Source organism: Chinchilla lanigera, unplaced genomic scaffold, assembly GCF_000276665.1.
Source record: "Chinchilla lanigera isolate Chin_1 unplaced genomic scaffold, ChiLan1.0 scaffold00103, whole genome shotgun sequence".
Classification (NCBI taxonomy): Eukaryota; Metazoa; Chordata; class Mammalia; order Rodentia; family Chinchillidae; genus Chinchilla; species Chinchilla lanigera.
Window position 1 is genome coordinate 4,330,089 of NW_004955504.1, and position 8,526 is coordinate 4,338,614.

Here is an 8,526-nt window from a genome sequence, read left to right on the forward strand (position 1 = left end):
GCTGCCCGGGTTGGTGGGGCACACTCTGACGCTCGCATGGCAATGCCACCTAAAGCACGGTGTCAGGACACGTCCCTTTGTTAAGGGCACGAGACTGTACATACAGAGACAGAGAGCTCTACTGAAAGGGCTGGGTTCCTGGGGGTGCGGGTACAGGCAAGTCTGAAATCTGAAGGCGGGCTTACAGAATGCAGCCAGGGACCAAAGAAACTCCTTTCTCTGAAGGAGAGGCCTGCATGTGTGAGGAGTCCTGCCCTGCAGCCCCCAGGGTTAAGACGGAGGGCGAATGCCCTTCCGGGTCCAGAGACGTGTACGGCCACCTCTAGGACGAGGAAGGAGGGCTGCTAATTGAGCTCTAAAACTCCATCTTGGCAGATAATGGTATTATTTTCCACGATTACAGAAATTTACTGTTGTTATTTTTTCATTTTCATGACATCTTTCTAGTTTTAGGTCTGATTTATCTGACACATAGTCCTGGGCATGACAGGCAGCCCCTTGTCATTTTGTGCCATTGATCACTCCTGCGACTCCTTTGGGAAAACGCTGCCTGCTCTGTGGAGCAGTTTCTACAAATGCATTCCTGGAAACGCTTGCTATGCCTGCAGCCTCATCTGTCCTTGTCACCTGGTAGGACGGCTGTGCTGAGTCAGGAGGATCTTTCTGAGAGTTCCTGCCACCCAGGCTCCCGACACCACTGGTTCTGAGGGTGCGGAGGAATGGAAGAGCTGGAGGAAGAGAGACCCTGAGGTTACACCCCCTCTCAGGCCCTGGGGAGGCCATGATGGGAACTTGGGCAAGGGTGTTTCACAAGCACCACGCTTACTTCCAAAGAAACCAGTCCTGTGGAAGTGCTCAGTGTCTTGGAGGTTATGGAGAAGAGTGTATCAGTCAGTGTTCACACCCCTGGACAAACACCTGACACTCACACCTTAAAGAAAAAGAGGCTTCATTCGGCACAAGGGTTATTTTGGCTCACGGTTGTAGAGGCTTCAGTCCATGGTGAGCTGGCTCTAAGGCAGTAACGTCATACAGGAATGGCAAGATGGACAAAGCTGCTTAATCCATGGTGGCCAGGAGGTGGAGAACAGGGAGACTGTCAGAGAGGAAAGGCGCAGGGACCCAAGGTTGTCCCCAAGGGCACACCTCCGTGACCCACCCAGACACGCCCACAGTGTGCTTTACTAATTCCTAAGGTAGCTCCCAAGTCACTCAGGTGAACTGCCATAGGGCATATGACAGCCAAACAGTCACCTTGCACTGAACAGAGGAAGTGTGTGGCCCATCATGCACCTGATCCTGGCGCACGCAGGACCTCCAGCCAGAGCTGATGGCAATCAGCCACGTGAGGTTTGTGGGCACTGCTGATTCAGGGTGAAATGGGCTGTGAAAATGGCACCCTGAAGGGGGTAGCTGCAGCTCAGAGCTGTGGGTCCCGGCTATTCTTCAGTGACATCTGTCCAGGTGTGCTTTTTCCAGCCACAGGAGCCACCTCTGCTAGGCGGGCAACACCTCCAGCTGGAGCTATGTGGGGATCATTGAGCAGTTCTGATGCTAGTGGCTGTCCAGGCAGCCCTGTCCAGGCCAGGCCACAGGGGCCGGGACATTGGGTGAAGGCCAGATGGCATCAGAAACATAGGACAGGTGGCTGGGGATTTAGCTCAGGGGCAAAAGCGCCTTCCTGGCAAGCACAAGGTCGTGAGTTCGACTCCTGGTACCGGAAGAAAAACAAAAACAAAAACAACAAAAAAGAAACATAGGACACAGATTCCCTAATAGTCCTCCAAAAAGCAAGAGAACCAGGTAACAGAGCAGGGACTCCACCCACCCTGGGAGTCAGCAGGTAGGCACCTACTGAGCGTGCGGCGTGGGGAGGCATGGGCGGTGGCCATGGGCTGTCCCTCTCCCATCTCGAGTGTGACAACCTATTTCCTTCACCCTACGCCCTCACCTTCATCTGAACCCGAGTGAAGGTGTGATCCGACCCAACACTCGTGCAAAAGCTCCGACAAGGAAACTTCCTTTTATCCCTGTGAAATGTTTTCCTCTTTGACACAATTTTGTTAAGTGTTCTCTTATTTTTATCAGGAGTACACGGGCATGGGACAAAATTTAACAGTGCACAATGTGTCGCTCTCCAGTTCCTGTGTACCAGATGCCCAGTCTTCTCTCTGTAACAAGGTCCATGCGTGTCCCCCAGAGAGCCGGTGTCGGGGTCAGTGCTGCAGGCTGTCACTCTACACCCGGCCTTCTGCACTGCCTGCCGCACATGAGAGACACTTGTCGGCGAATACTGAGCAGCCTTACTCTGCTAGCCATTGCATAGCACTGTTCCATTCTGCAGGTATCTGATGATCAGTTTAATCAGTTCCCTATTAGCAGGTTTCCAATCCCTTGCTCTTTCAACACCTCAGTGATCAACCTTGTACACTTGCCCTCTGTGTGTAGGATAAGTCCCTGGAAGTACAGTTGCTAAACAAAAGGGTATGAGCATTCTTAATTTGATGGTATTGTCAAACTGCCATCTGGAGAGGTTTAGCCAACGTGCACCCTCACCAGCAATCCCATGGGGCCAACACACGGTGACAGGGACAAAAGTTAAAGGCTTATGCGTGCATCCTCTAATAAGTGTATCTTCACACGTTTATTGACTGATATTTATATATTTTGCTTATTTGTTTGTTGACCTTTTCTATCTGAAGGTACTCTATTTATTAAAGATATTGGCCCTTTGATTTAGCATGCTTTTCAACTTGTCTTTTGCCTTGACTATCTTACAGGCTTTTTTCCATGCAGGACATTTTTATGTAGTTGAATTTATGAATCTCTTCATTCATGTTTCTGGGTCTGGGCTCATACTTTTAAAATTATGCCCAAAGATTGTAAAAGTCAGGAGACTTTAAATCAGCACACACTCCATGCACAAGCATGACACAATCCTTAATACCTGTACACAGGATGGCTGAGCTGGAAGGGATGGCAGTAGGTTCCGTGCCGATTCAGCAGTCCGACGAGACCCAGGGTGGTAACTGGAGCCGCTGAGGGTGCCCAGCCAGTGAGCAGGAGCGCAGGCTTCAGAGAACCCAGAGAAAAATTCCACACCGCCCTTCACCATCTGCAGGCCGCTCCAAGGAGCCCAGGAGAACAACCGAGAGCAGCCCCCGTTGACAATCTTCACATTTGATTCCAGTTGAAATTAACTGATTTGACAGTGCTGCAACACCTTAGCTCTCTCGGCTTTGGCAGGAATTTAGAGATGTAAATAAAATGCCAGAGAGCAAAGGGCGAAATGCAGTTCCTGCCAATCCCCCTTTAAGGGAATAGAAAAGCGTGTTCTGGAAAAGCTTATTCTGGTGTGGCTTTCCCTGAGAGAGTGACACACACACATGAAGCATGATTTTAAAAAATCAACAGAAAAGACACAGTGCCGTGAGACACTGCCATTCTGAAGCAGTTTTGGAAATTCTCTTTCCTGAAGTTCTGTATTTGTGCTGCTGTCACTGCCTTGATGCCCTGAACCAACTCAAAATCTTTGCTTTTCATGGTCCTTCTGACTTTGGGCAAGAGCCAGAAGTCACATGGTGCCAGACCTGATGAACAAGGTGGAGGAGGACAGCGTCATGCTTTAAAGAGCTGCCTTTCCATGTAACGGTCAGCAGCAGCAGCACTCCCCATGATTCCATCACACTTCACATGCGAGGACTCCAGGGCTTCGTCAGAAGGTGGCAAGAACGATGGGTAAGTGTCTGAAGCAAAGGGGTGTATCTTGAGGGGACTTAATGGCAATGTCTTCTACTGTAATAAAACTTTTAAATTTAAACATTTTCTGCCACACTTCATAAAAACATGAGATTAAGAACCGATGACCAGTGGCAGCGCACGCCTGTAATCCCAGCACTGGGGAGGCTGAGGCAGGAGGATCGCTGTGAGTTTGAGGCCAGCCTGGGCTACAAAGTGAGTTCAAGGCCAGCCTGAACTGTATAATGAAACTTTGCTTCAAAAAGACCAAAAAAAAAAAAAAAAAAAAAAAAAAGCCAGTGAACACTGATCATAAACAATTACCTCTTTATTCCTTCCCACGAGCAGTGGTTGCAGAGTGCCCACTCACCCCTAAGGGAACACAGCCTAAGGCCCCTGACTGGCCATGCAGGGCAGGTGGGGGACAGGGGCCCTTAAGGTGCTTTGTGGACACTGAAGGTTCATTATTGCTGGTAGGCAGCTCAGTGGTGCCCAACCCACCAATCAGCAGCTGTGGTGCTGGAGTGGAAAGTGATTGGCTGGTTTTGTCTACTCTGTAAGTCCTTGGCTCAGAGGCAAAGGACCTAGTGTGCAGGGTGCCAGGGGAGTGGGTGGAGTCAAGCCTGGCGGTGTGAGCAGGCCGTAGGCGGGGCCATGGGGGAGGAGCTGTGGGCTGGCCTGGTGGTCATAGGAAGGAGTCCTAGCTGGCTTGAAATGTCCCTATTTCCTCCTCGCTCCAAGGACTTCCTGTTCACCGTTTCTTCACTTGGTCCCAAAAATCAGCGTAACAAACCAGGCTTCCCCTCGGCTGCCCCTAAAGGGATCTTTTTGTCTGTTTCTGGCATCAACGGTTGAACCAGGGCCTTCCCACGGACCTGCCCTCATTCCTAAGTTGCTCGGGCTGGCTCAAACGTGAGACTGCCTTGGCTCAGCCTTCCAGAGTGCTGGGATTCCGGGCCTGGGTTAAAGGCAGCTCTTGAGGCCAGCCCTGTAGTGGCTGACTTCCTCCTCGGTGGGACAGCCACTCCTTGTTGGCGGCATCTCACAGGAGTTTGTGGAAACGTACGCCACATCACAGTCCTCTGGACAGTTCTGCTGCGTCCAAGAAGAGGGAGGGCTGAGCCCACCCTCAGGCCCCCTGTGAAATAGAAGGCCACACGCAGTCCCTTTGCAAGCCCCTCTGCCTCCCCGCATCTGCTGATGTGCAGTGGTGCTGCAGCCGTGCTCTGAATGCTCACCTCCCCTCCCTCCCGCACGCAGACGTGGAAGCCTAACCTCCCCACCCCACATGGTGCTATGGGGAGGGGATCAGCTCGTGAGGGCCGAGCCCGCGTGAGATCGCATGCTTACAAGAGAAACCATGGCCTTCCCACTGCCGAGGTCACAGGAGCAGGAAGTGGCCCTCCCAAGACCCAGAATTTGCCCGAATCTGGGGCACCTCCACCTTAGCTCCCGGCCTGCAGAACCCCGAGAAACCAGCACCGTTGTTCACATGCAGCCCGTTTGTGTTTTCTGTCCTAACAACAGAAGGGGGAGACAGTCCCACCTGGACACATCTTAACTGCTGAAAGGAGACACTCAGCCCCCCACGGAGGGCCAGGAGCATGCAGGGTAACTGCCACCTGCTGTTTCCCTCAGCAGCAGCCACCAGGCATCACCTGGGCACACCTGGCCGGGTCAGGGGCACTTCCGCCGGCGGAGGCCTTCTCCTGGTGGAACAGGCAGCTAATACGTGCTCACCTGGGCTTTCGGATTGCTTCTCCACCTTTGCAGCCAGGGGTACAGAAGTAGACTCGGTGTTCGTGCAAGCTTGCAAGCTTTCCGCAGTGGAGTGCTCTTCCCTTTTACTGAGCAGTTATCAGTGATTTGTCTACTTCATGGGTCTTCTTAGAAGAGTAAGCTTTGGAGTTACTGGCCAAACCTGCAGAGCATGTACTCCATCTCCTGACTTGGTGCTTACTCGGGCTTGTGAACTGACACTCAGATGCTTCTATTCTGCTTTATTTTCCTATTTCTGAGATATGCTATTAACATTTCTCACTGTAACTGGGATTCGTCTCTTTTCTTCGTGTAATATTGGATTTTCCTCAATATTTTGTTGCAAGGTGGTTCGTGTTTTTGACAGAGTACTCCTTTTCCAGATACAAAGCGGAGAAGGGTTGCCCACTTCTCCCAGCGGCCACTTGCCGTGAATTCCACTTCATTTGATGAGAGCACCCACGTGCCGAGCACCCTCCTCATCTCAAATGCACACTCCCTGACCAAGGACGGCACTTCCGGGGGTTTATGCCGACCTGTGTGTGACATCTGAAATGAAAAGTGCAGTGTTCTTCCCTGCAGACTTTGGGGCAGTAACGAAGGACTGGAAAAACCGAATGTCTACTCATGGGGGCGCGGGAAGGGCAGGGAGGGCCCGCCGCTTCGCTAAGCGGGGAGGACTCCCGATACCGACTGGAAGTGGGCTCAGTTAGTTCACAGGAACAGCTCGGAGGACAGAACGTTCCGTGTGAATGTCAGTGTCTGTGGAAAAGGGGAAACCTACCTGTCCACTCCATCTGTACAGACTGTCCCTAGAAGGAAAGGCAGGAAATTGCCAGCTGCCTTTCTGGAGGGCCAAGGGGAGCGGGGAGGGGGGGATGTTTACTGATCTGCACCTCTCAAATATTGAGCTCAGAATGTTTAGCAATTCAAAACGTAATTAAAATATAGTACCTACACCTGCACCTTGCGTGAACGCTTGCGTGTCAGTGTCAGCTGTTTCTGGAGCTACTTTGCATTTCTGTCTCGTTTCCTTCCTGCGCTCACCCCGACCCCTTCCCTGACTGTCCTGGGAGGGACACGGCTCTTTCCCCTTGAGCGGCCAGGAGGTTGTGCTTCTTAGGTTTTCTGCCTGCCGCTGCTGCCTGTGAGCAAGCAGGCGGAGTGGCGGAGCCATGCGTGAGGCTGGGCTCGGGAGCATCACCGTCCTCTCGCAGCCGGGTCTCCTGGTGGGGGCTGGCCCGCGGAGACCCTGGCCACAGGCTCGCCCCGCCCCCAGGACTGCGGCCAGGTGGCAGTGAGGCTCCCACGCCTCGGTCAGCCCAGCTCCAGAGCTCTCCCTGAGCGCATGCAGACTGTCGCGGCAGGGTCAGGGCCCCTCTGGGGCCCCCGGGCTCACTTACTGATCTACTGAACAGGTCTAAGGTCTGAAGGCGTCGTGCACGTTCCGGGAGACACAGGCACACAACAGGACCTGTCCTTCTCTGCCCTCCCTTTCAACTCCCAACAGCTGCTATGGTCCCCTCAGTGACTGCAGTGACCAAGCTGGGCTCTGCGGCTTTCTGCCGTCACACACAGCAGGGCAGGACTTTGCAAGCAGGTCACTGTGCACACCTGCTGGGCTGTGCAGCAAGCTGTGCATACCCATCATGCTTTCTCCAGAGGACCCACGTTAGGCATCTCCTTAACAGATATTCCCAAGTCCAAAGGGAATGACGGCGTGCAGGTCACGAGTCTGTCTCCCGTGCTGCTCAGTGACGCTCTGGGAAAGTGACACGGGTCCACGGGGGGACGAGAACCCCTCCCTCAGCAGGACGTCTTTGGAGCAAAGCGCTCTTCAGGATCAGACCGGCCAAAATGCTGACTGAAATGAGATGAAAACTTCGGTGAAAGCATGGACGTTAGGAACACTTCTAAAACTGCCTTGGACATTCTGGAAGCTCTGGGAGCGACTGTGAGGGCAGTCACTAACCTCGCACACCTCAGGCTGCTCCGCCAGGCCAGCGCCTCCCAGGCCACGGACTGGGCCAGCCAGGGTCACCAGGCAAGTTCTCTGCTGCGAAGTCCCCAAGAAGTGACACCCTGCCACTGTGGACACACCCACACCTGCGGCCCTGACTGCCAAACTCCAGTGGATGGAGCTGGGCCTCAGGGGGCCTGGGTCCCTCTCACTGTGCCGGGAAGAAGGATGGGCCGTCAAACCCAGGGGAAACGGCGCCCATGTGCCAAGCTGGGAATAAGCTGAGGCTCGACATTAACAGTAACAGGTTAAAACTGACTGAGTGAAGAACTCGTGCTTGAATGCAGTGATACAAATGCAGAAAAACAGAGAACAGTGTGAATGTATGTACAGGGCAAACTAGTAACGTAGATGGACAGTAGAAGGCCACCACTTTGCGCTATCTCGGTAAAAACGGATGCAGCCAAACCGTCAAGTGTCGCTGAAGCGGCAAGGAGCACGAAAGCAGGTGATCTTGAAGTCACCTCCCTGTGGCAACGCGGCAGGCGGACCTCGAGCTGCCTGTGACCCTCACAGGCTGGCGAGGACACGAGCTGCTCCAGGGCTCCTGCCACGGTGACATAGCAGCACCTGTGTACAACACAGGGCCGAGGGCCCCACAGCCCTCTGTCACCGAAGACCAAGCTCCAGGCCGCAGTGAGCGGAGGCGCCAGGCGTGGGCTGCGCGTCACCTGGCTGCTGGCACAGGTCGCAATGCAGTTAGCGGCTGCTGCCGGAGCGACACCAACACTGACGTGCCACACACTCACAGCTTAGAGAAAGGCAGCTTTACCCACGGGAGCAAAGCGCGCCACCCACGTGGGACGGTGTCACCGAGGACTCGGGGGGTGGGCAGGACAGCGCTGAGGGGGGAGGGATTCCGAAAGAGACGCAGCTGAGCCAATGTGGCATGCGGCCCGTGTGTGTGTGTGCCACGGAAACACTGAGGCCCAGGGCCCAGCGTGTGCCGAGACCTGCTGGGGGCGTCATGGTCGTGGAAAGAGGCACCTCTCTCTGCATGTACGCAGGCA